Consider the following 25,232-nt stretch of genomic DNA (forward strand, 5'->3'; position numbering starts at 1 on the left):
GCCTCTCATGTACCCCCAACTGGGGATCTGGCCCACAACACATTTTGAAGCTAAAATACAGAAAAAATTTAGTTCTCTTTTAGAATCTGCTAACTCAAAGTTAAATGTCAGATATTGTTCACAGGACTATATGTTTGAATATCAAATTAAAAAATCTTTATTTTTTTGTCTTGTTTTTTTAATTATTAATTTTTATTTTATGTTTTTCCATTAACATTTAGTCCTTTTACACACACCCCCCACCAATTACCACACTGTTCTCCATGTCCGTGAGTTTTCTTTCCTCCACTCCTTAACCTCCCCATCATAGCTGTCATCCTGCTCTCTATCTATGAGTCTGTCTCTATTTTGCTTGCTAGTTCAGCTTGTTCATTAGATTCCACATATGCGTGAAATCATGTTATTTGTCTTTCTCTAACTGGCTTAGTTCACTTAACATAGCTCTCCAGTTCTATCCATATTGTTGCAAAGGGTAAAATTTTCTTTCTTTCTTTCTTTTTCTTTTTCTTTTTTTACAGCTGAGTAGTATTCCATTGTATAAATGTCACATAGTTGTTTTGCCCACTTATCTTCTGCTGGACACTTGGGTTGCTTCCATATCTTAGTGATTGGAAATAATGCTGCAATGAACATAGGGGTGTTTATGTTTTTTTGAATTAGTGTTTTGTGTTCACAGAAAATGGGATTGCTGGATCAAAAGGCATATCCATTTTTAATTTTTGAGGTATCTTCATACTGCTTTCCACAGTGACTGCACCAATCTGCATTCCCACCAACAGTACAAAAGGGTTCCCCTTTTCCACATCTTTGCCATTACTTATTTGTTGATTTATAGATGGTAGTCATTCTGACAGCTGTAAGATATCTCATTGTGTTTTTAAGTTGCATATCTCTGATGATTAGTTATATTGAACATTTTTTTCATATGTCTATGGGCCATCTGTATGTCCTTTTTGGAGAAGTGTCTATTTGTGTCCTTTGCCCATTTTTTAATGGCCTTTTTGTTTTTTTGGTGTTGAGTTCTGTAACTACTTTATATATTTTGAATATTAACACCTTATCAGATGTATCAGTGAATATGTTCTCCCACTGTGTGGGTTTTCTTTTTATTTTATTGATGATTTCCTTTGCTGTGAAAAACTTTTTAGTTTGATGTAGTCCCATTTATTTATTTATTTTTCTTTTGTTTCCCTTGCCTGGGGAGATATATCTGATAAAATATTGCTATGAGCAATGTTCTTCTGCACAATCAGAAGCAATGAGGCTTTATTTTCCCCGGTGCTGGGATCGTGAGCTGCGAGGTCTGGTGAGGAACTGGGAACGCTCCCCAGGTGTCCGTCCTGACCTTTTAAAATCTGTGACTGTGCTTTCTGCCAGCCTGCTGCTGCTGCTACTGCTGCCACCACATCAGGTCCTCTCTGTCCGGCTCCACCTCTCCTACCTGTCTGGGTGAGTATTTCTTCTTTATATCTTTGTTTGCTGGACTTCCATGCAGTTTGATTTTCTGGAACTTCTGGTTGTCTCTAGTTTTGAGGTACAGTATTCCCTCACTTATTTCAGGTATTATGTTCTAGACTCCCCCCCCCCCTGCAATAGGTGAAAATCCATAAAGTAGAAATCTTACATTTATTTTCATATTTATATATATTTTAAGGCTTTATAAACTCTTTCCACACACTTATAAACTGTTTCCAGTTCCTTATTAACTTTTCCCATTCCCTTATAAACCTTTTCCACACTTTTATAAACACTACTTATGTTCTTCAACATATTCTACACTCTTAAACCTATGTAACTTTAACAACATATGTATACAGTGCTGCAAAATCCCATGATGTAGCAAAAAATCCATGATAAATAATTAAATATAATATTTTTTTAAACCCCACAATACAGTGAGACCATGATAAATGAACCACTATATAGAGAGGGACTACTGTAGTTGTATTTCTTCTTAGTTGTGGAGGGAGATGCAGTGTGTCTGTCTACACTTCCATCTTGGCCTAAAGTATCAGTTTTATATAAATTTTTGAAGCATTTGTTCTAGTTTTGTGAAATATGTCAATAAACAATCTTTAAAACATTCTTCTCTGCTGAGGCCTTCATCTTCTATTTCCAGATCTATATAACTATTTGTTATTTAAATTCACCTTGGAGAATTAAATTTAGAAGTAAACACATCACATACTGAACATAAGCTCTTTTAAAATGCGTAATTGTGTTTCAAGAAGAAATTCTAGTAAATTTTTGAGGCATCTTTTCTGAAGATTGATTGAATTTAGCATTGGTCTTCAAACTGTTCCTTTGGCAGAATATACATTTATAATTTATTATGGATACATTAGGTGAAGTTATAACTTTGTCTATTTCAAATCAAGTTAAAGTTCTTAACATCTTTTTCCCTACTCATAAAGAAGGTTTAAGCTACACTATAAATAAATTTCTCTCTGCCACGAGTTGTTCTCACACCTGTTTCTATGCAACACATTTACTCACTCAAGCAACTCAACATTTTTTTCCAAACAGCACCATCTATGTAATGTAAACTCAGATAAGCATACTTCATTTTTCATTCAGTTGTTTTGTAGAACTTTAGTACTTCTTTGTCCAACAATTTTTATTTGGCCTCTTTAATATGATTAGGTTATTGCTTAATCCAAGGAAAGCTAGATTTCATTATCCATAATCTAAAGGACACCATTATCTTTTTAATAAACTAAGCCATTTTACCTGGAACATACAGACTTTGAACTCAGCATTTTTTCAGATTAGTTCACTCATTGCTATCATGAGAGGTAAACAGAAGTTACTAATTCTGTTTGTAAATGATTCAATATTATGGCAAGTCAATAGATAATATTACTGAAGTTATGCACAGAATAATATCTTCTTTCTATTAAGGATCTTCATGTTGGAAAGAAAACAATATCTCAATTATTGATACTACTTATAATTTTGAAGTACTAAATAAAATATTTATATCTATAAGAAAATGTAGAAGTTATCATTTAAAATTTAAATAATATTTTTGTTTAAACATATTTAAAAATCCATACTCATGACTGATTTGAGATTAGGTGAGACAATTTGGCAGACAGTTCTGATAGATCTTTATATCCTAGGGCTACTCAAAGCATGGATAAGAGCTATTCCAAAAATTAATTACATATCTGAAGAAGATAGATACATAAATTAAAGGTTCAGAGTATTTTGACAGATAATTTTATGTCAGTTGAATCTAAGAATAGAAAATAATTAGGCTTATACAATTTTTAAATGGAGTGTTAACTGAGAAATTTTGTAATACCTTGAGAAAGAAAGTGAATACTTATATAACTGCAGCATTGGTTTATTAAGTAAAAATAATTCAAAACCACTTGTTTATAAGACCCTTTTATTAACTCATGTAAGAATAACAACCATTGAACAATGTATAAAAATGAAATAATAGCAAACAACTACTGGATTATACCATTGAAAATATAGGAAGACATGTAATTATTTGTTTAAACAATTTTGCACTTTTTTGGCTTATATTCATATTTGTTAAATTCAAATCAGTTACACAAATGTACCATCACAATAGAAAACACATTTCCTGGCATTGCTAGTACTGTTTGATAGAACGTATTTTGAAAAAACAATCTTTACCTTCAACTATGCTTGAACTATATGGTGAAAATTTAAATTATAACATCTAAAGAGGAAAACAATTGAGTATATATTTTATCAAGAAAATAACATAAGCTAAATGCAAATTCAAGGGTGGTTGTTTCAACAATAAGTAACACTGCAAAGTAGCAAATAAAAAAATTCATAGCCATTATTTTTGAAAAGCAATGACATACATAACATAAAGCTTCACAACATGATTTCATTCATTAACTTAGAAAAATAATAAGTGGAAATATTAAATATCATTTTTAAACATGAATATTACTTAGAAATATTCTTTTGACTTCAACTTGATGTCAGAAAAAAAACACTTCATTTCAGAAAGATAAAAATATCCAGGTTAATACAATTTAAAAATTAAGAAATAATTTAATTTTTAGTAAAATACACAGTGAAATGTCTATCTCCATTTAATAAATGTATACATATACTTATATATGTGTATATGCATATACATAGTTTTTGTAATATTTAGGCACACAAAATTCATCATTAAGGAAATGGAATATAAGAAAATTATAAAAATTATCAGGATGTCTACAGTTAAATCATCAGATTATCAGCTGCTGTCATTGGATGTATGTCAAAATATTTATGATTATGATTTTTTCAAAGACATGGATTCCTTCTACTTTCAGAAAGTTTTAGAATCAAAAGTCATGCTGAGTCGAGAGATTTTAAGGGAAGGGAAGATGGCGGCGGAGTAGGGACAGTGTTCTCAGTTTGCTCCTGTTGAAAGACTCCAGGAACAAATGCGGAGAGGAGTGACTGAGTGAGTGTGGATCTCCGATAATGTGAACAGGGAGAAGAGTGTGGGAGCAGCGCGGAGGGGGGCGGAGGGGTTTACCATGGACTGCAGGCTGAGTCATTCCGTCATTCCGGGACTGGTGAGTCTGCAGCACCAAGCCGGAGAGCTCACTAGCCAAGAGCTGCTTGGAGGCTCCCCGTGCCAGGGGCACATCAATAAGTGAATTCTTGTAGGGAGTTAGGGAGAGGATTTGGCTGAAAAAAGCCAAAGGAGTGAGAGAACAGTGAACAACCAGGACTGGGAGAAACTGTGTGATCTGAGTCTAGAGGGAAACCTCCTCAGATGCAACCTCCGACTGAAAGCTCAGCATTCCAGGCGCACGCAGCACTTGCGCTAGGGCCCTACAGAACAAAGGGACAGTTTTGGGGCAAGGAGACCGGCCACACAGAAAAGCTGCTGCGGAACTCCGGACTGGGGGAGAGCTCCTGAGCAAGAGAGCAGTGCATGCCCCCGGCGCTTTGAGCAATCAAGCTAGAATCCCACAGAACAAAAGGCAGGTTTGGGGCTAGGAGAGAAATAGGGCACGTAGGATGTGTAAGTAGGGAAGAGAGCGGAGGCGGTGGTTCTGGAATGGAAACGGTTTTAGGGTGGGGAGAAGGGCCCACAGGGAAAGGCTGCTGCAGAATTCCAGACTGGGGGAGAGCTCCTGGGTAGGAGAGTGCTGCACTGACCGACCACACTAGAATCCTGCAGAACAAAGGGACGGTGCTGGGGTGGGAAGACAGATAGAGCGCACAGGCCTATAGACAGGGAAGCCAGCGGAACCTGTAGCTCGGAATAGAGACAGTTTTGGGACAAGGAGAAGAGCCCACGCGGGAAACCTGCTGCAGAGCTCCAGACTAGGGGAGAGGTCCTGGGCAGGAAAGTGCCACTGGGCCCGGCGCTTTGACCGACTGTGCCAGAGTCCTGCAGAACAAAGGGACGGTCTTCAGACAGGGAGAGAGGTAGGGTGCGCCGGCATATAGACAGGGAAGAGAGCAGAAGCTGTAGCCTGGGAATAGAGACATGACTGGAGGCAGGGCGGGGACTGCTGGCAAGCACAGGCTGGACCAAGAGTGGAAAGGAGTAGCTGGACAAGCCTGAGGAGGGCTGAGGGTGCCATAGGAGGGGACAACTAAAAGCAGCTCACAGCAGAGCGGCAGTAGGCCCGCGAATAAAAGACTAGCAATCCCAGAATCAAGCAGAACCCTCCCACAGCCAGCCAACCAACCAGAAAAGATATGAAACCCATGGAGTTTTGAATAGGGGTGGACTCAGGAAGGAAGGAAGGAAAAACAAAAAACAAACAAACCAAAAATACCCAGAGACTGTGCCTAAAAGTTGAATTAAGTTAAAATTTTCTCATTCTTTTATTTCTCACTCTCTCTCTAACTGCCCCTCCCATCCTTTCTTATTCTCTTTCCTTTTCTCCCCTCCTCTTCCCTCCCTTCTCTCCCCTTAGCATGTCTCCCCTGCATCCTATTCTTTGTTAATTTTAAGTTCTCTCCCTTTCCTTCCTATTCGCTTCTTCTAATCCCCTTCCCCCCTTATCCTCATCATCCCTCCGTTTCCTTTCTCTCTCTCTCCTTTCTCTGTGCTAAGCACTTTCAATTTTATTAAATTTATTTCTTTATTCTGTCCCCCTTCAGTCTACATTCATTTTCTTTCCTCCCTTGCCCTTATTTTCCTTCTCTCCCTATAAATATTCTCTCTTTCTTTCTCTCTCCCTATTCCACTTTATATTCTAATCTTTTAATATCTAAATTATAATTCTAATCTATTGCCCTCCCCTTCACCCTTCCCTTCTTAACCCTTCTCTATTTTCACCCCATCCTCTCACTTCTTTCTCTCCCTCTTATATTTCTCTCCTTCATCCAATCTTTTGTCAACTCTTCAATTTCAATCTTTCCCTCCCTAACATCTCCTCTTCTTCTTGATTTCCTTCCCTCCTCCATGTTCTTTCCCTCCCCATTCTCTTGCTCTCCAATCTCTTATTCCTCTCTCTCTATATTCTCTCTTTCTCTCTATCTAGTAATTTTATATCATGTTTTAATCTCCTAATCTTTTTCTATAATATATATATTTAAAAAAAATTTTTAATCCAGTCCCCCCTCTTCTCCCTCCCCTTCTTCTTTCGTTCTCTCTCCTACCCTTCTCTTCTCTACTTTCTCTCACTCTTTCCTCTCTCCCTTCCTGTCTTGCTATTTTCTACTCTGCATTTTTATTCTTGAAAAATTCTTTCTCAATCTGTTTCCTACCTTCTAACCTACACAGCCCTCTGCTTCAATTTCTGGCTGTCTGTCTGCCTGGATGTCTGTTGTGTCTATCCTCCCTTCCACGCTAAACATATAGCATATACCAATTATATAATCCTAATACTATACACTTCCACTTTCTCACTCCACACTGTAACCCTCTCCTCCTTTTCAAACATACAGTGTAAATGTTAATTGCTGTCTTACATAACCTTGATCCCAATTGCTAATATTATTACTCTACCAACTTCCAGCTCAATAATTACCCTTCCTTCATTTAAAACAACTCCTATCTGTTTCTCCTACAAAATAAGAGTTCCAATATCTCCACAAGTATATTAATACAGACTCATTTGCAACCTATAGTGGATTGTAGTTGGGGGAGATATTGGAGGGTGTGGATTTCTTGCCTGGGTTGTGTGATTATGTTTTAGCAGCACCTCCACAAAAGATCTCAAGACAAGGTGGGCAGAGTGACTCTCAATCAACTAACCAGAGAAGAAGATCCACCAAAGAGTAGCTGAAATACAACCAGACAGATTAAAGAAATAACATCAAGAACAACACAGATGGAGACCAAGAGGGCAGAGGAGTAAGTGAAAGCTACACTAACCTCCTTCCATGACCAGCCAGTGCCGACTCAGCCCCAGTACAGCAGACAGACCATTCCCCTCCAAGTGGCATCATACTAAGGGGAAATAAAAGCCCTGCCTACAGGAATTAAGCTGCCACACCCACGGTCCTTAAGCCTGACGGCTAATCACAGATTGAGTAGATTAACAACTAAAGAAGACAGACAAAGGCAGTATATCCCTGGAAGTCTCCAATAGGCTGCCTAGGGCCAGTCTGGTACATGATCTGAAGCTACCAGAGGCAGATCCAGGAAGAGCAGATCATTCTAAGAAGCACCAACAAACAACAGGAATCACAAATATGGGGAGACAGAGAAACAACCCCCCATCAAAAGGAAAGGTAGAATCCCCCGAGAGAGGGCTAAATGAAATAGAGGGAAGCAAAATATCAGATGCGGAATTCAAAACATGGATTATGGAGAAGCTGAATGACCTCAGCGGAAACTACAAAGAACTCCAGGGGAACTACAAGAAACTCCAGAAAAACTACAATGAACTTACAGAGAATTACACGAGCATGAAAAAGGACATAGAAGCTATCAATAAGAGCCAGAAAGAAATGAAGAATACGATCTCTGAATTGAAGAACACAGTAGAAGGAATTAAAAACAGGCTAGAGGAAGCAGAAGATCGGATCAGGGAGCTGGAGGACAACTTAGACAAAACCTCCCAGACAATGCAACAAAATGAAAAAAGACTGAACAAGACTGAAGAGGTTCTAAGACAGCTGCAGGACAACATGAAACATAATAATATCCATATCATAGGAATTCCAGAAGGAGAAGAAGAAGAGCAAGGGATAGAAAACCTCTTTGAAAAACTAATGACAGAAAACTTCCCTCACATGAGGAGAGAAAGTGTCATGCAAGTCCAGGAAACACAGAGGGTCCCAAAGAAGATGAATCCCAATAGGCCCACCTGAAGACACATCGTAATTAAAATGGCAACATTTAAAGACAAAGAGAGAATCCTAAAAGCAGCAAGAGAGAAACAACTAATAACATACAAGGGAGCCCCAATAAGGCTATCATCAGATTTCTCAGCAGAAACACTACAAGCCAGAAGGGAATGGCAAAAAATATTCCAAGCAATGAAAAACAAAGGCCTACAACATAGAATACTATACCCAGCAAAGGTCTCATTCAAAATGGAGGGTGAAATAAGGAGCTTCCAAGACAAAAGAAGGCTAAAAGAGATGCTAGAGATGCTAAAGGGTCTGCTTTAACCAGATAAAGAAACAGAGAGAGACAGAGAAGAACACGAGTACAAAGGGGAAAAATGACAATGAATAAGTACTTATCAGTAATAACCTTAAATGTAAATGGATTAAATGCTCCAATTAAAAGACATAGGGTAGCTGAATGGATTAGAAAGAATGACCCACATATATGCTGTCTACCAAATACCCACCTTAGAACAAAAGATCTACACAGACTGAAAGTAAAGGGATGGAGAAAAGTATTTCAAGCAAATGGACATGAAAAACAAAGCCGGGATAGCAATACTTATATCAGACAAAACAGATTTCAAAGCAAAGTCCATATAAAGAGACAAAGAAGGTCACTTCATAATACTTAAGGGAAAAATCCAACAAGAAGATATAACACTTGTAAACATATATGCACCCAACTTAGGAGCAACCAAATATATAAGGAAAATTTTGAAGACTCCAAGAAAGATATAGACAGCAACACACTCATAGTAGGGGACTTTAACACCCCATTGTCAACAATGGACAGATCTTCGAGGCAAAGAAACACCAAAGATATTGAGGCACTGAACAACACTCTAGATCAAATGGACTTGGTAGATATATATAGAAGTTTTCACCACAAGGAAGCTAAATATACATTCCTCTCAACTGCACATGGGACATTTTCAAAGATAGACCACATGGTAGGACACAAAACAAGCCTTAACAAATTCAAGAAAATTGAAATTATATCAAGCATCTTTTCAGAACACAATGGCTTAAAATTGGAAATCAACCTCCAGAAAAAAACTCAAGACATTCAAACTCATGGAGAATGAATAACATGCTATTAAATAATGAATGGGTTAACAATGACATCAAGGAAGAAATCAAAAAGTTTCTGGAAACTAATGATAATGAACACACAACAACCCCAAACCTATGGGATACAACAAAAGCAGTCCTGAGAGGAAAGTTCATAGCAATACAGGTCTACTTAAAAAAGCTAGAAGAATCTCTAATAAAAAATTTAACCCTACAGCTACAAGAACTAGAGAAAGAACAACAAGCAAAGCCCAGATCAAGTAGAAGGAAGGAAATCATCAAGATCAGAGCAAAATTAAATGGCATAGAGACTAAACTAACAATTCAAAAAATCAACAAAAGTAGGAGCTGGTTCTTTGAAAAGGTAAACAAAATTGACAAGCCTTTAATCAAGCTCATCAAAGAGAGAAAGAGAGAACCCAAATAAATAAAATCAGAAATTAAAGAAGAGAAATCACAACTGATACCACAGAAATACAAAAAATTGTAGTAAATTATTAAAACAACTGTATCACAAGAAATTTATAGCCTAGATAAAAAGGAAAAATTCCTGAAAACATATAATATTCCAAAACTGAATTAAAAAAAAGAAGAAAGCCTGAACAGAACAATAACAACTAGTGAAATTGAAGTAGTAATAAAAAAACTACTGGCACACAAAAGCCCTGGAATGATGGCTTTACAAATAACTTTTACAAAATATGGAGGAAAGAACTAACTCCTATCCCTCTCAGACTATTCCAAAAAATCCAAGAAGAGGAAAGACTCCCAAACCCTTTCTATGAAGCCAGTATTACCCTAATTCAAAAACCAGGCCAAGACACAACAAAGAAAGAAAACTACAGGCCAATATCACTGATGAACATAAATGCTAAAATCCTAAACAAAATATTGGCAAACCAGATCCAGCAACACATTAGAAAGATTATACACCACAATCAAGTGGGATTTATCCCAGGAATGCAAGGATGGTTTAGTATTCGCAAATCAATAAATGTAATACACCACATGAACAAAATGAGACAAAAACCACATCATAATATCAATAGATGCAGAAAAATCATTTGATAAAGTACAACACCCATTTATGATGAAAACTCTCAGCAAAATGGGAATAGAGGGAGCATACCTCAACATAATAAAGAACATATAAAAGAAACCTGAAGCCAACACCATACTCAATGGACAAAAACTGAAAGCATTCCCTCTGAGGTCAGGAACAAGATAAGGATGTCCACTCTCTCCAATTCTATTCAACATAGTCTTGGAAGTTCTAGCCACAGCAATTAGACATGAAAGAGAAATAAAAAAATAATAAAATAAAAGGCATCCAAACTGGAAAAGAGAAAGTAAAACTGTCATTATTTGCAAACGACATGATAGTGTACATAGAAAACCCTATAGACTCCACTAAAAAAACTACTCGACTTAATAAGTGAACTTGGCAAAATAGCAGGGTACAAAGTCAATATTCAGAAATCCAAGACATTTCTGTACACCAACAACAAAATATCAGAGGTAGAAACTAGAAAAAAATTTTCTTTTACCATAGCAACAAGAAAAATAAAATACCTAGGAATAAACTTAACCAATGAGGTAAAAGACCTGTATTCAGAACACTCTACAACACTGAAGAAAGAAATTAAGGAAGATACAAATAAATGGAAGCATATACCATGTTCATGGATAGGAAGAATCAACATCATTAACATGTCCATACTACCTAAAGCAATTTATAGATTCAATGCAATTCCTACTTAAATACCACTGACATATTTCACAGACCTAGAACAAATACTTCAAAAATTTATATGGAACCAAAAAAAGAGGCTGAAGAGCTATACAATCTTGAGGAAGAAGAACACAGTAGGGGGAATCACAATATCTGATATCAAAGTATACTACAAGCCATGGTAATCAGAAAAAGTCTGGTGCTGGCATAGGAACAGACATATAGATCAATGGAACAGAATAGAGATCCCAGAAATAAATCCAGGTCTAGACAGTTAACTAAAAGTTGACAAAGGGGGAAGGAACATCAAATGGAGTGAAAAGAACCTCTTCAACAAATGGTGTTGGGAGAACTGGACAGGGATATGCAAAAAAATGAAACTAGACCAAAAAATTACATCATACACCAGAACAAACTCAAGATGGATCAAAGGCTTAAATGTAAGCCATGACACCATAAAAGTCCTAGAGGAAAATATAGGCAGGAATATTTCAGATATCCCATGTAGCAACATTTTCACTGATATATCTCCTAAGGCAAGGGAAATAAAGGAAAGAAAAAAACAAATGGGACTATATCAAATTAAAGAGTTTCTGCTCAGCAAAAGAAAACCTCAGCAAGATGAAAAGGGAACCAATCATGTGGCAAAATATATTTGCCAATGATATCTCAGACAAGGGATTGATCTTCAAAATATTTAAAGAACTTATACAAGTCAACACCAAGAAGACAGACAACCCAATTAAGAAATGGGCAAAGGATCTGAACAAACAGTTCTCCAAGGAGGACATACAGAGTGTCCATAGACATATGAAAGGATGCTCAACATCACTAGCCATCAGAGAGATGCAAATAAAAAACAGATTGAGATATCACCTCTTACCAGTCAGAACGGCCATCATCAACAAATCAACAAACAACTTGTGCTGGAGAGGATGCGGAGAAATGGGAACCCTGGTGCTTTGCTGGTGGGAATGCAGACTGGTGCAGCCACTGTGGAAAACAGTGTGGAATTTTATAAAAAAAATATAAATGGAACTTCCTTTTGAACCAGCATTTCTACCGCTAAGACTATACCCAAAGAATACTGAAACTCCAATTCTGAAGAACTTATGCACCCTTATGTCCATAGCAGCGCTGTTTATAATAACCAAGTGCTGGAAATAGCCTAGGGGCCTGTCTGTAGAGGAGTGTATCAAAAATATGTGGTACGTTTACAAAATGGAGTACTATGTAGTAGAAAGAAAGAAGGAACTTCTACCATTTGCAACAACATGGGTGGAACTAGAGAGAATTATGCTTAGCGAAATAAACCAGGCAACGAAAAAAAAAAAAAAAAAAAACCCTTATGCTATCACCTATTACAGGAGACTAATGAAAACACAAACAAATGAGCAAAATTGAATCAGAGGTATGTAAACAAGGAATAGACTAACAATGACAAGAGGGGAGGGGAGAGGGAGAGAAGAGAGTAAGAAGGGGAGGATCTAGTAAAAAAAATATGTATAAATGACCCATGGACAATGGAGAGCTGGATGGGGACTGACTGTGGGAGAAGGGGTGAGCAGGGTGTGGGGAAGTAATAGAGAAAAAAGTGGGACAACTGTAATTGAAAAACAAACAAACTAAAAAAAGAACCTCACATGTAGGAAAGTGAACAAAAGAAAGTGTAAAGTATGGAAATGCAATTTTAGTGAATATTAGAAGGACAAGGATTTTCCTTCACATTGTATATTTTTCTCCTAACCTGATCCCTTTATAGTTTGGCATTCTGAAGTACTAAATAATGACATAGTGTTCTTTGCATAGAACTAATAAGACCAATTGTTAATAGAGGTTTTGTTGAGCATGACTTTGAGTAGAATGTCATACCTAAAGGAGACATGCTTGGGCTCTGGTTGTTACCAAAAAGCCCTGAGGAACTGGGATTGACTTTCAAAGGTAATAAAAGCCCATGAGAAAAAAGGCCTGGTACCTTGGTTGGTTGTGCAGTCCATGGCAATCTTTCCAGGGAAGGAACGAAGGTTGTATTCCTAAAAGATGACTAAAAGGGACCTTAAGGCACAATGAAAAGCCACAAGAACTTGGAAAACACAGGTGTTTACAGGCAAGGCTGAATGCCAGGTGTGTGGTTCAGCTCCTATGCCCTGAATGGCACACTGAAAGTCACCCTGAAAGTTCCTTGTGTAAGTACCCAGCAAAGCAGACTTAAAGTTCATATGTGATCATTTACTGCTCTTGTTGTGTTTATGCAAATGAACATGATAAATTAAAACTGGACCTAATGGGGTCTCTTTAATGGCAAGCAGGGTAATCTTAAGGAGAAAATTTGCAATTCAGGGAAAACCACAATGCTCAGTGGTAGACTATAAAGTAGTGCAGCTAACTTTTTAAAGTTTCTTTTCATTTAAAGTTTGTTTTTACTTGTAAGTTAAACTAGGTCTGTGGCATCATCAAAGATGCTTAATTTACAGGCAAGAAGAATGTCAAATGCCTTGCAACTGGATGTCTTTCCAATAAGACAGTCTTTCAGATATAGATACCGGTTTGTGGGTTATGTTGCATAAATTAACATGTGTTTTCTGTTTTCAAAGGGCATAAGCCTATGATTTCATTAGCTAAGTGATTGTCTGTACAAATATGCCTCATTTTATCCTGCCTGCATTGCTGCCTCCTGAGACTCAACGGTTTGGCTGAACTAAGTAGCTGTGTTGGTGAAGCATGGGGTGGTCTGTAGGCTTCGCTTTAAAACTGGTTTTTCTTTTCTATCCTAAAGGCTTGGACAGAAAGGGCCCAGAAGTCTGAGAGTGGGGAAACCTAAAATATTCCTCTCAGCCCAAACTAAGTATAGTGGGGAAAAGAGCTTTGGACAAGTGTGAGATGCCTTGCACACCTTTCTCCAAAGAAGCCTTTTTTTTTTCTCCCCTAATGTGGGACATTGAAAAATTAATCCCTGCCTTTTGTCATCTAGTGGTTAGGGATTGAATGATGCCTTTTGACCCTGTTGCCAAATCTGTTGCCCCCAGAATACAACAAGGATGCCAGCCTTTTAAACCAAGCACACCATGGTCTGGGGACAGCCAACCGACCTGGAGTCTGCACAATCCTTCCCCATGTGGGAAGGCCACCCTTCCCCTCACACCCCCACTCTTATTAGGGATTTCTGGACCCAAGGGTAGGTAGGACGACGACCATGTTCAGCTTGAAGCAGCTAGAGGAGCACGAAACTGTCACCCATTGTCCTCTTTAAGATTATAAAAGGTCTTAAGTCTGAGAGGGGGAGTTGTTATTTTTATTGTTATAAAAAATAATTAATTACTTTTTTAAAAAGAAGTATATAGGAAAGGGTGAAGCCAAAGAACTTGTATGCACGACCTGTGGACATGAACTAAGGGGGGTGGGATTACTGGGGGAAGGGGCTACTGGGTGAGGGGGGAAAAGGGGAAAAATGGAGCTATTGTAATAACATAATCAATAAAATATACAAAAAATAAAAAAAAGAAAAGAAAAACAAATATTTTTAAACCCCCCCAAAGGAGAAAATCCAAATAAACATTTTTTTCTGAAGAAAACATACAGATGATCAACAAGCACATAAAAAGATGCTCAACAACATAAATCATTAAGGAAATGCAAATCATGATCACAATGAGATAACACCACATCTATCAGAAGGGCTAATATCAAAAACACAAGAAAAATAAGTGTTGGTGAAACTTGAAGAAAAAAGATGTTGTGCATTGTTTGTGGGATGGTAAATTAGTGCACTCACTATAGAAAACAGGTTGGAGGCTCCTCGATAGTTATAAATAAAACAACCATATGATTCAGTAATTCTGCTTCTGGGTACTTATTGGAGTAAAATAAAAACATGAATTTAAAAAGATATAGGCACCCCTATGTTTATTTTAGCATTATTTACTATAGCCAAGATATGGAAACAACCTAAGTGACCACTGATGGATGATTATATAAAGAAGATGTGCTACATATATACACAATGGAATACTATTTAGCCACACACACAAAAAAAAACTTGCCATTTGCAACAATAGGGATGGGCCTTTAGGGTATTATGCTAAGTAAAATTAATCAGGCAGAGACAAATCTATAGTTCACTTATGTGTGAAATCTAAAAAACAAAAACAAAACAAAACTCATGGATGCAGATGAGAACTTATAAAAACTTTAATATCATAATTTGTGGTTCAACATTTGGATTTTTGCAGGTTGAACTCTGAGGCTGCTTACAAAGAATGGCTTTGCTCCTTGAACTTGGAAACTGCCTGCAGAATAAAGTCTTCCTGTGATGTTTGACTTCTGTTGATATATAACCTAAAAGTATTTATTCTACAAGTGTGAACCAGAACTAGGATATTGACTAATGTCTGATTATATGTTACCCATTATTCTTATATCACAGTCCTACTTGCTGACCACTGAGTCAGCCAACCATTGAAAAGTCCAGTTGTTACTGCCCATTAGAAATCAAATGATACAGATTTGGAGTCATTTCTCCTAGTAACCCATCTCTTTGATCATTAGTACTTTTGAACTTTTGCCTTTAAAATCTTAGCTTTATCATTTCCATTTTGAAGGTTGTCTTTAGTTTATATCCAGGGCTACTTCCTCTTATTTGAAAAACATACATGAGTAATACTCTCTTCCAATTTCTTCTAGAAATTAAAAGAAATTGGTTGTTGCCAGAGGAGAGGAGTTTGAAGAGTTAGCAAAGTGTGTGAGGAAATCAAGAGGTGAAAATTTCCAGTTATAAAGGAAATAAGTCACGGAGATAATGTACAGCATGGTGACTATAGTCAATATTTTATTGTGTATTTGAGAGTTGTTAGGGGGGTGGATCTTGAAGATTCTCATCATAAGAAAATAATTGTAGCTATGTATGTTGATGGATGTAGCTAAACTTATGTTGATCATTTTGTAATATACCCAAATATTGAATAATTCCATTGTACACCTGTAAGTCATATAAAGTTATATGTCAGTTATAGTTAAATAAAAGAAATAGATTGGTAAAACAAAACAATTTTTGTCATAAAATTTTACACAGTAATAAAATTGAATCTTTATTCATGCAAATATTTAAAGCTACATTTTGTGCATTTGGTAGAAAAATGTAATTACATGTGAACAGTCTGCCAGCTCTACTTTCATTTTTGGGAAACTGTTAATGAGCATTGCTATGGTAGATAATACATGAGCTGAAAATCAGTCCTACAATTATCAAAATTTGAAAGCAAGCTTTACAATATGTTGTGCTGTAACAAACTTCTTTTGATACATAATTTTGGTTTAGGGGAATTACAAGGACAAAACAAGTTGTCTAAACAAATGTCTATGTATTATGGAAATGGATTCAAACTAAACCATTGCCAGATACTCTGCCATTTTCCTGTCTTCCAAGGGGTGTGATCAATCTGAAAGCTTAATGTCTCTGTGGATGTAGTATCTTTCTCTTTAGCTTAACCATACTTATCTTGATCTCAGTCATTCAACAGTGTTCTGGAACTACTGACAAAATAAATGCTGAATTATTTTTTAAAAAACCTAAACAAAATAAAGCACATCAGCAAATATTATAGAAGCAGAGATTCCATGTTACAGCTGATATGAGTTACCATTATTCTATACAAACTTTGGTCAATATTAGAAATATTCAAGTTCCCTACCTGATAAAGTTTTTATTTTTACCTGTGGCTTATTGTAGTTTCTATAAATATTAGTCCAGTTTATTTTGATTGCGCAGTTATTATACGCCATTGTGCTAGACACAGGACATTAGAAGCTGATTATCTCTTTGAACTTAGGAAACTTACAGTCTAGCCCTGGCTAGTGTGGCTTGGATGGAGCATTGTCATGTAATGGATAGTTGTGGTTTTAATGCCTAATCAGGGCACATACCTAGGTTGAGGGTTCAATTCCTAGTCTAGGCATGTATGATCCCCAGTCCAAACATGGATGGGAGGCAACCAATCAGTGCTTCTCTCTTTGCATCAATATAATTCTCTCTCCCTTTCTCTCTCTCTAAAAGCAATGAAAAAATGTCCTCAGGTAAAGATAAAAAAAGAAACTTGCAATCTATTCAGTCCATTGAGAGTAAATGAGCATGTAAACACAATTCTAATAAAACCCACGTGATTTTCAAATCATGAGGTAATAAAGTGGCAGAAAGAGGAAGTAAACTTAATTTGTGTATTATTTCATAGATAACTGCTATTATTTTCCAGAAAACCCAGCTTACCATGAGGTAAGACTAGAGTTCTTTTTAGTTAGTTATAGTTGATTAAAATATGAAACCATAAAGTTTGAGTTTTATAGTTCTTAATTCATTCTCTAGTCAAATGTAATTTTACAAAAGAGAAAAATGGGGTCAAGATTGCAGTCACTGAGCCAGAACAAGAACCCCGATGCTCAGTAGATATCTGCTTCTCCATCTCCATGTTGTTATTTTTTCCATCAACATTGTAAGTTTTTGCTTCTTTTCAGTTTTTCTTGCTTTTGATGGTGATACAGGAACTAAAGTATAGACTTTTTCTGTTATTCTCTTTCCCTGTATTTGCTCAAGTGTGTTAAAATAAGATAATATAATTAAGAACATTAACAATTCAGTGTGAAAAGAAACCATAACCAGATAAAAAGTTGTTGTTGTTGTTTTTTGGTCTAAAAAGAAGCAAAAACTCTTTTCACATTCTACCTTCTAAAGAATGTATTGTTTGCTTGACAATTGAGTTACTAATAGTTTTTCCTTAAAGTGCATTTGGCACATCACTTATATTTTAATGATTCTAAATGGTTATTTAATTGCTGCAGCTATGTTCTGGCCAACTCCAAAACTAACTTATGCTATTGAATTATTTTAATGTTATTTAAACATGTGAGAGTAAATGAGGAACAGTGAATTAAATAATTAACAGTTTGTTCAATACCTGGAAGCTAATCTCAATAAAAAGAGCTGGATTATCTTCTCTTACAGAGCACAAATGCAAAGAGGAGAAATAAAAAGAAAAATTTCAACAGTAACAGAAAATTACAGCATTACATTTTATTGCAAGAAAAGTAAGTGGGTGATTAAAAAGAGAAACAGCTCTCCAGAATATCATGCTACATATTTTAATGTCTTATATTATAAACCTCAAAGCATTTCATTTGTATACGTATACACCAGAAGTTATTCTTAATAATATTTTATTAGTTTATGCATGTAGTTTAAAGAAATTACAGAGCACCTACAATCAGCCCTGTGCTTGATCTCTGTTTAGAAGGCATGTTCACTGTTTCTCATCATTGACCTAGTACAGAATAATAAGAATACCCTCTATTTACCAAGAGCAGTTTTAAATGTATACTTCCCATGAGTTGTTTCACTATTCTTTAGATGGAGTAGGTAAATTTCTCCCTCTTTTAATATTTACAAATTATCATATCTAAAATAACATCTATAGTTTTCTACATTATACTAGAATTACTATGATAGGTAGGGAAATACTAAAAAATATTTACTGCTGTGTGTTCCTTTATTACAACTCCTATAAGCAGTCTCTTCTCTTTCAATACTTCCCCAAGGGTGCTATTTTGGTTGGGACAATTATTCTTGTTTCTGTGGTTCACACTTCAGGATTTCTAGAATTCCTTACTCTCACTCACTAAGTGAAGATAAAAGACATAGTAATTTTGGCACTTAAAGCCACTTAACACACATTCCAAATGCCCTCCAAGGTAAATTACTGGAGCTCTCATTGTTCGAATGCACCCACATTGTTTCCCCAGAGAGACAGAATTATTTTATAGGGAAGTGAAAAATAAAGAAATAATAAATATTTAGCACTGTATCATCTTTATTAACATTAGAAATACATTTTGAAAATGCAATGGAATTTGTAAAAGCTATTTCATTTTCCCCAGGAAAAAGAGCAATCTCAAAGGAAACAGAATAGCTAGGAGATACCATAACAACAGATTGAATAGAAAGCAGAGGAAATGCATTGCATGTACCTTGTCTCCAAGGGATTAGGGTTATTTGGAAGTGCAAGGGAAAGAAGAGTGGGTTAAGCCCTAGAGGAAGAACAGGTCCAGAGTGGCCCATAGAGGGGATAGAGCCAGCTCCGACAAGGATACCAATCCCGAGGTCCCGGAGCAGCATAGTTTCTGAGCTGGTGGGAGCAGATCCTATCTTTCTGTTACAGTGAACATGTCTGTAGCCTATGTTGAAATAACACATGTTGTTTTTACTTTTGACTGGTGTAAGACATCTGCAAACACCTGCTTTTACATCACAGAGCCCTTTCATCCAATGCTCTGTCCATGTATGTTGCTGAAGCAGTGAAGCCCTGTGAATTATGTGGTAACCACTGTTTCATCTTCCCCAATCTAATGTGCGTATGTCTAACATAGAGATAGGGTTCTTAACATCTGAAAGGGATGTGGTCCTGTGACAAGCAATGCCTGTCACACAAAAGTGATGGAAAATGGTATACACCTTTCAATGACATATATGATAAGTTTCCCACCAGGTCTCTGAGTTTAGAGAACAATTGAGAGCAACTTAAATAGTAAAAGAATCTTAATAAGTGACTAGTAAATGAATACATAAAATAATGCATGAAATAATCAATATAAATAACACTCTAAAAGAAAATACATGCCCTTGAAACTGTATATATATATATATATATATATATATATATATATATATATATATATAGATGTACTTTTTTCATACCTTTTTCTACTTTTCAACTTTATTTTTTCTTCACGAAACCTCCAAGGTTTGTTAATCTTCCCATATTAATTGCTTTTCTTCTAAGAGTGAAACAGGAAGGGGGAGAAAAAGCTTTGATTTTTATTATAGATCTCAAAAAGAAGAAAGATTATTAAAATCAATATCTTCTTTCCTTTTGATAGTTCTCTTTGGTTTATTACTTCTGATATTCAAGGACATAAACTCTTGGTTGTACCACCCAATATATTTCTATTTTAGTAACCATAGTTGAGCCAAGGCTACAATTAAGTTCAACAGAATTATACATTAATTTCCTAAGTACATCAGTAGAATAATGAAAAATAAAGCAAGGAACATTCATTATATGAACGTTTCTTACATATTACATTTTCCAAATTCTTATATTCATCAGTATTTAACATTAATAGTATTATAAATGTATGTAGACTGCCTCTAACTTAGCTGCAAGGCTGAGCAAAACATATGTTATTTAGTTTTTATTAGAAATTATACATTTTTTCTAGTTTATGCTAGTCAAAACAAACTTGTATTTAGATAACTTTGCATTTTGCTATTTATATGTACAATTTAGTTTTAAAATATGTGTATATACATATATATACATATATATGAGATTTAATTTGATCCTGAAAAATTATCATCTGGCATACACCTTTTTGATCCCTGTACAATCTTCTGGCACTCCTGGAGTTCCTGCATGGTTTCTGTCCCAGAGCTCCACAATAATACAATTAGCTTCAAGACTAATAACACTGGAAGATTCATTCTGAACTCCAGTTCTAATCAAGGACAGTCTCTGGTAGTAAGATATAAGGTTTGGGTTGTATTTCTAGGTGATAAATTATCTTATATGTAAATGCGAGTTATGATACTTTTCCATAAGGATACTAAGAAGGCCCTTAGAACCTCTAACATTCTGGGGTAAATTTTTATATAAAATATATATTGATTATGACTTTGGATTATTTCCACTAGAATAGTATTTAATGTAAAATATAAATTATTAATGTTGATTGAACAGCAAATACATAGCATACTCATATGTGTGGAATGATAACAGTTTATATTCACTTTGCCTATAAAATACTGTTGACCTATGTCCCTGAAATTTTGTCCTTGGATTTTCAGACACCACTGACAAAAAAACTATTGTTCAGTCTATTTTGTTTACTATTCCTGTTCCTCCTGCTCTTTAAATTCTCAGAATGCTGGCATTTTCTTTTCTTATCACCTAAGGGTTTCATTGAGCAAATTTAGATTTATGGATTTAAAAAAATACTCATGTAGATATTAAAATCTGTAACTCCCCGTTTCTTCCTAGGGTGGGAAAGAATAATTCAAAGTAATCATTAGATATCTCTCTATGTACTCTTAAATCCCATCAGCAACCAAGGTTCACTTTATGCAAATCAACCTCTCTCCTCATTGAAAATCTAGAATTCTTGTGATATGAGATGGCTTTTATGCAAACCAGAAGCCTTTGCTTCAGCAACAAAACTGTATTTGTTATATTAAACCTGAGGGCCATGCCATATTTAGGTTCTGTGAACATTTTATGTACTTTCACATTCATGCTCTTCTACAATGATCTTTAATTCTGCAAGATTCAGCATGCCTTGCTCAATATATAATCACCAGTGTGCCATAAAATAAATGTCTCCTGTATTTATGGGATAGTGGGATGAAAGTCATCCTTTGATTTAGTCTGTGGTGTTCCATGAACTTTAGGTTATTGAAAAGTATTTTAAAAATCAACTCATTTTAAAATGAAAAAAAATTCCATAGGAATCATCAAAGAGGCATGGAATAAGGAATCACTCCTTAGTGAAGATAAACTTTCTTTGCAAAGCTACATAATTTCTCACTGTCATCTATTAAGATAGCTCAAATATTTTTGTTCTTTTCTCTTTTATTAGCATGTATTATGCAGATTAAAAGTTTTTGCTACATAATGATGGTTATTTAATCATAAACATTACTATATATTATAATGTTATTCTATAAAAAACATACTTTCTATTGTGTATTCTGATTTTCATATTGAAACATTATTATATATTTTTTCTGATTTTAAAGAAAATTATTTCCAATGCAGAAAATTGGAAGTTAGAGAAAGATACAACTTTAACAATTTAGTTATCACATATTGTTCCACTTTCCCAAGAAGAACATTTCTTAACACTTGGTCTCTACTTCTCCAATAATATGATTGTTATTGCAAATTAGAATAATGCACACACAATCAAGTAATGTTCATATGTTTAAAATAAGACAAAGGTAATATGAATAAATAATAACATATTTATATATTTTACTTACAATTAAATCGCAGGTCATAAAACAATGCTAAGAAAATAAAAGGAGTCAGTGTGAATAAAATCACTAAAGCCACTTCATTTTTTAAGCATGGTATTTGTATACTATGCATTTATTTATTTATTTTTAACTTGGAGATATCTTTCTCACTGTCTGCTGGGCAAACAAATAATCCCAGAAAGAGAAAAAAAAATTAACAAATGATAATAAAAATATAGGATTATGTTGATAACTAAAGAAATAATGTCTAAAACAAAATATTTTCTAAGTCAACTATTTTCTGGGTTTGTAGATCATCGTACTGAATCTGGTTATGTTTGGGGAGACTGCCTACACCTTGAAAATTAGAAGGAAAGAATAACAATGCCCCTAGAGAGGCAAAGACTTGTTTGCAAACATTTTATTTGAGAACTGGAGAAATCTTCACAGAAAAGCCTTAGAAATGGCTGCTGATTCCAGGATCCGAAGACCATAGCTAGCTAGGTAGAGCTCAGATTTAGAAAGTAAATTCAGGATGTACGGTCATGGACAGGGAGCCCATAGGAAGAGTGATAATTTGGAGTTAGAAGAACTACAGATAGGAGAATAGAGCCAAGTCGCCACATGCTTTTGCACTGTTGAGAATAGAGCAAAATGATCAGGTGTCAGGGAGGAAAGATTTAGATGCAGGCTTTTGGTTTTCCAGAAAGTGAAGAGACCTCTAGTGGTCAACAAATGAAACTAAGGAGAGAAAATGTAACTATCAGGTCAATGATGGGGACGAAGAGTTAGTATAAAAGATCTGATTTTGGAAGTTAACAAGGTTTGAAGAAAGAGTATAGATTTCAGTTAGGTACATCTGAGTTTTTAACATGACACGTGGTAAATTTTGCAATATTCAAACTTTTTTTTTTTTTAACCTACAACTTACATTTAAAAGTTATAGAAAAATTACACACGATAATATATTTAGAGTGGTTATCATAGTTTTGGGGGTCTATAATAACATAATGAATATTCCACCTTTAAATATTTTCTTTCTTCATCAAATAATCTAATAACCAACGCAAGTCTATTGGGTCAGACTTTTGCTTGGGAAGAAAAATTAGAGAAAAAAATGGTTCAATGGAAAGCACAGGATCAGCAGATGAGACACTGAATTCACATTCATGAAGTATCATTTTGTTTTAAGTAATTGAGTGAGCAACCAGGGCTACTGATCTGAAGATTCTTTTAATGATTAAGGCTGACTTGACTCATAAGAAATTATCTTTAGAATATGTAATTTTGAGGAACAGAACAAGGCAGAAAACAGTAAAAACATAGGAACTGAGGTAAATACATGAGTCTATTTTAGAAAATTAAAGAATAAAGAGATAATGCACCTTTATATCCATATATCCAGCTCCACTGTTAAGGAGGCTGAAAAATCAAATGACTTTTCTAAGATACAAGTCCAAATGGTGAAAATTGTACTTATTGATTTGCAGTTCAAGTGTTCTGTGCGATATCCAAAGACAACTCTTTTATTTTCCAAGAAGATGAAGAAGTTTTAAATTTGTTTAAACACAGAAATTATGGATGAATCTGGAAAAACTCAGTTCTGTTTTGTTTTTGTTTGTTTTTTTCTCTGTAGGGAAAAACCCAGTTCTTTCCTAGTCTGTGTTTCTTCCTCGTGAATCTCTTTTACTACTCACATAAAACACTTTATTTCAAGTCCTCAAATATGTGAAGCTTTTCCACACACACAGTTCCCTATGATATCAGCTGGGTGTCCTGTAATTTAATCCAATTATAACACTACCTCTCTGGAGATAATGTTAGATACCACAGATGAAGGGTTCAGCCCTACAATACTGCCTTCCACCTCCACTTCAAATGCCAGTTGCAAGCCCAGGTTCTCACCTGGACTTTCAACAGCTCTGTCCTCAGGTTTGATTAATTTGCTAGAGCAGCTCACAGAGCTTAGAGAAACATTTTACTTACTTTCACTGGTTTATTATAAGAAAAGATATGATAAAGGATAGAGTTGAACATCCAGATGAAATAGATGAGTAGCACAAGGTGTGTGGGAAAGGTACAGGAGCTTCCATGCTCTCCAAACATTTATCCACTAGGAAGCTCACTAAATCCCACACAATCAGGGCTGTTATGGAGGCTTTATCATACAGACGTGATAGATCATTACTTCCATTCTCAGCCCTCTCCCTTCTCAAGAGAATGGGAGGTAGGGCTGAAAATTCCAAGCTTCTAATGATAGCGCGGTCTTTCTGGTGACCAGCCCCCGTCCAGGAGCCATCCAGGAATGCAGCCAGAGTCATCTCAGGAGAACAAAACCACTCCTATCATCCAGAAAATTATAAGGGTTTCAAGTCTATGCACCGAAAACTGAACAGAGAGATCTGTATGTATTTTTCCACTAGCTCACAGCTGACAAAGTTATTTTGTATCCAGCGTCAAAGTTTTTTAGTATTTTTTGAGAAATGTTTCAAGAAAAAATATCCTGCAAATATTATCAAGAATAGTGTAGTTACCAACACCTGGTAATCAATTAATAAGTGTGTATTGGCTAAATAAATAAAAAGACTGATAAATAAAATAATTCATGTGAATAAACAATTTATTATGTTATCTATATTATAAAATGAATTATCTCAATCTGTTACAAATGTTATAAGTTTGAAAATACTTAAGTTACAGTTAACATTGATGTACATAAAGATAAAAAGTTAAAGATTAAGAGAGCTGATAAGGAGAGTCATTTCAGAAGTTTAAAAAAAGAACTGCTTCAGTCTTGTCAGATTCACTTAACTGCACATTTTCATGGTAAAACTAAACATACCAACTTAGGTAGTCAATTTACTTGATTGTTTTCTTCCATTTTCTGGATTTCTCCTTTCTGATTTCTGCTTGGTTTTCAATTAATTTCTTCAATATGTGAGAACAATCTATTGTGCCATAACTTAAGATAGGACTTCAACCTGGTTACATCCTAGGTCTGATACTATCAAAGAACATTTTTTGCTTTATCTATATACTATCAATTACTCATGATTATAGAGCTTCTCCCTTCTCTTAATG

The 25,232-nt window shown here is 35.4% G+C and overlaps 1 pseudogene; it reads right to left on the reverse strand.

Moving 5' to 3' along the window:
• LOC150021347 (GTP-binding protein Rheb pseudogene) overlaps positions 1-24,472 on the reverse strand; it is an 89,750-nt pseudogene extending 65,278 nt beyond the window's left edge.
• Between the last annotated feature and the right edge of the window lie 760 nt (positions 24,473-25,232).

This window comes from Furipterus horrens, unplaced genomic scaffold, assembly GCF_987537825.1.
Source record: "Furipterus horrens unplaced genomic scaffold, mFurHor1.1.pri manual_scaffold_1, whole genome shotgun sequence".
Taxonomy (NCBI): domain Eukaryota; kingdom Metazoa; phylum Chordata; class Mammalia; order Chiroptera; family Furipteridae; genus Furipterus; species Furipterus horrens.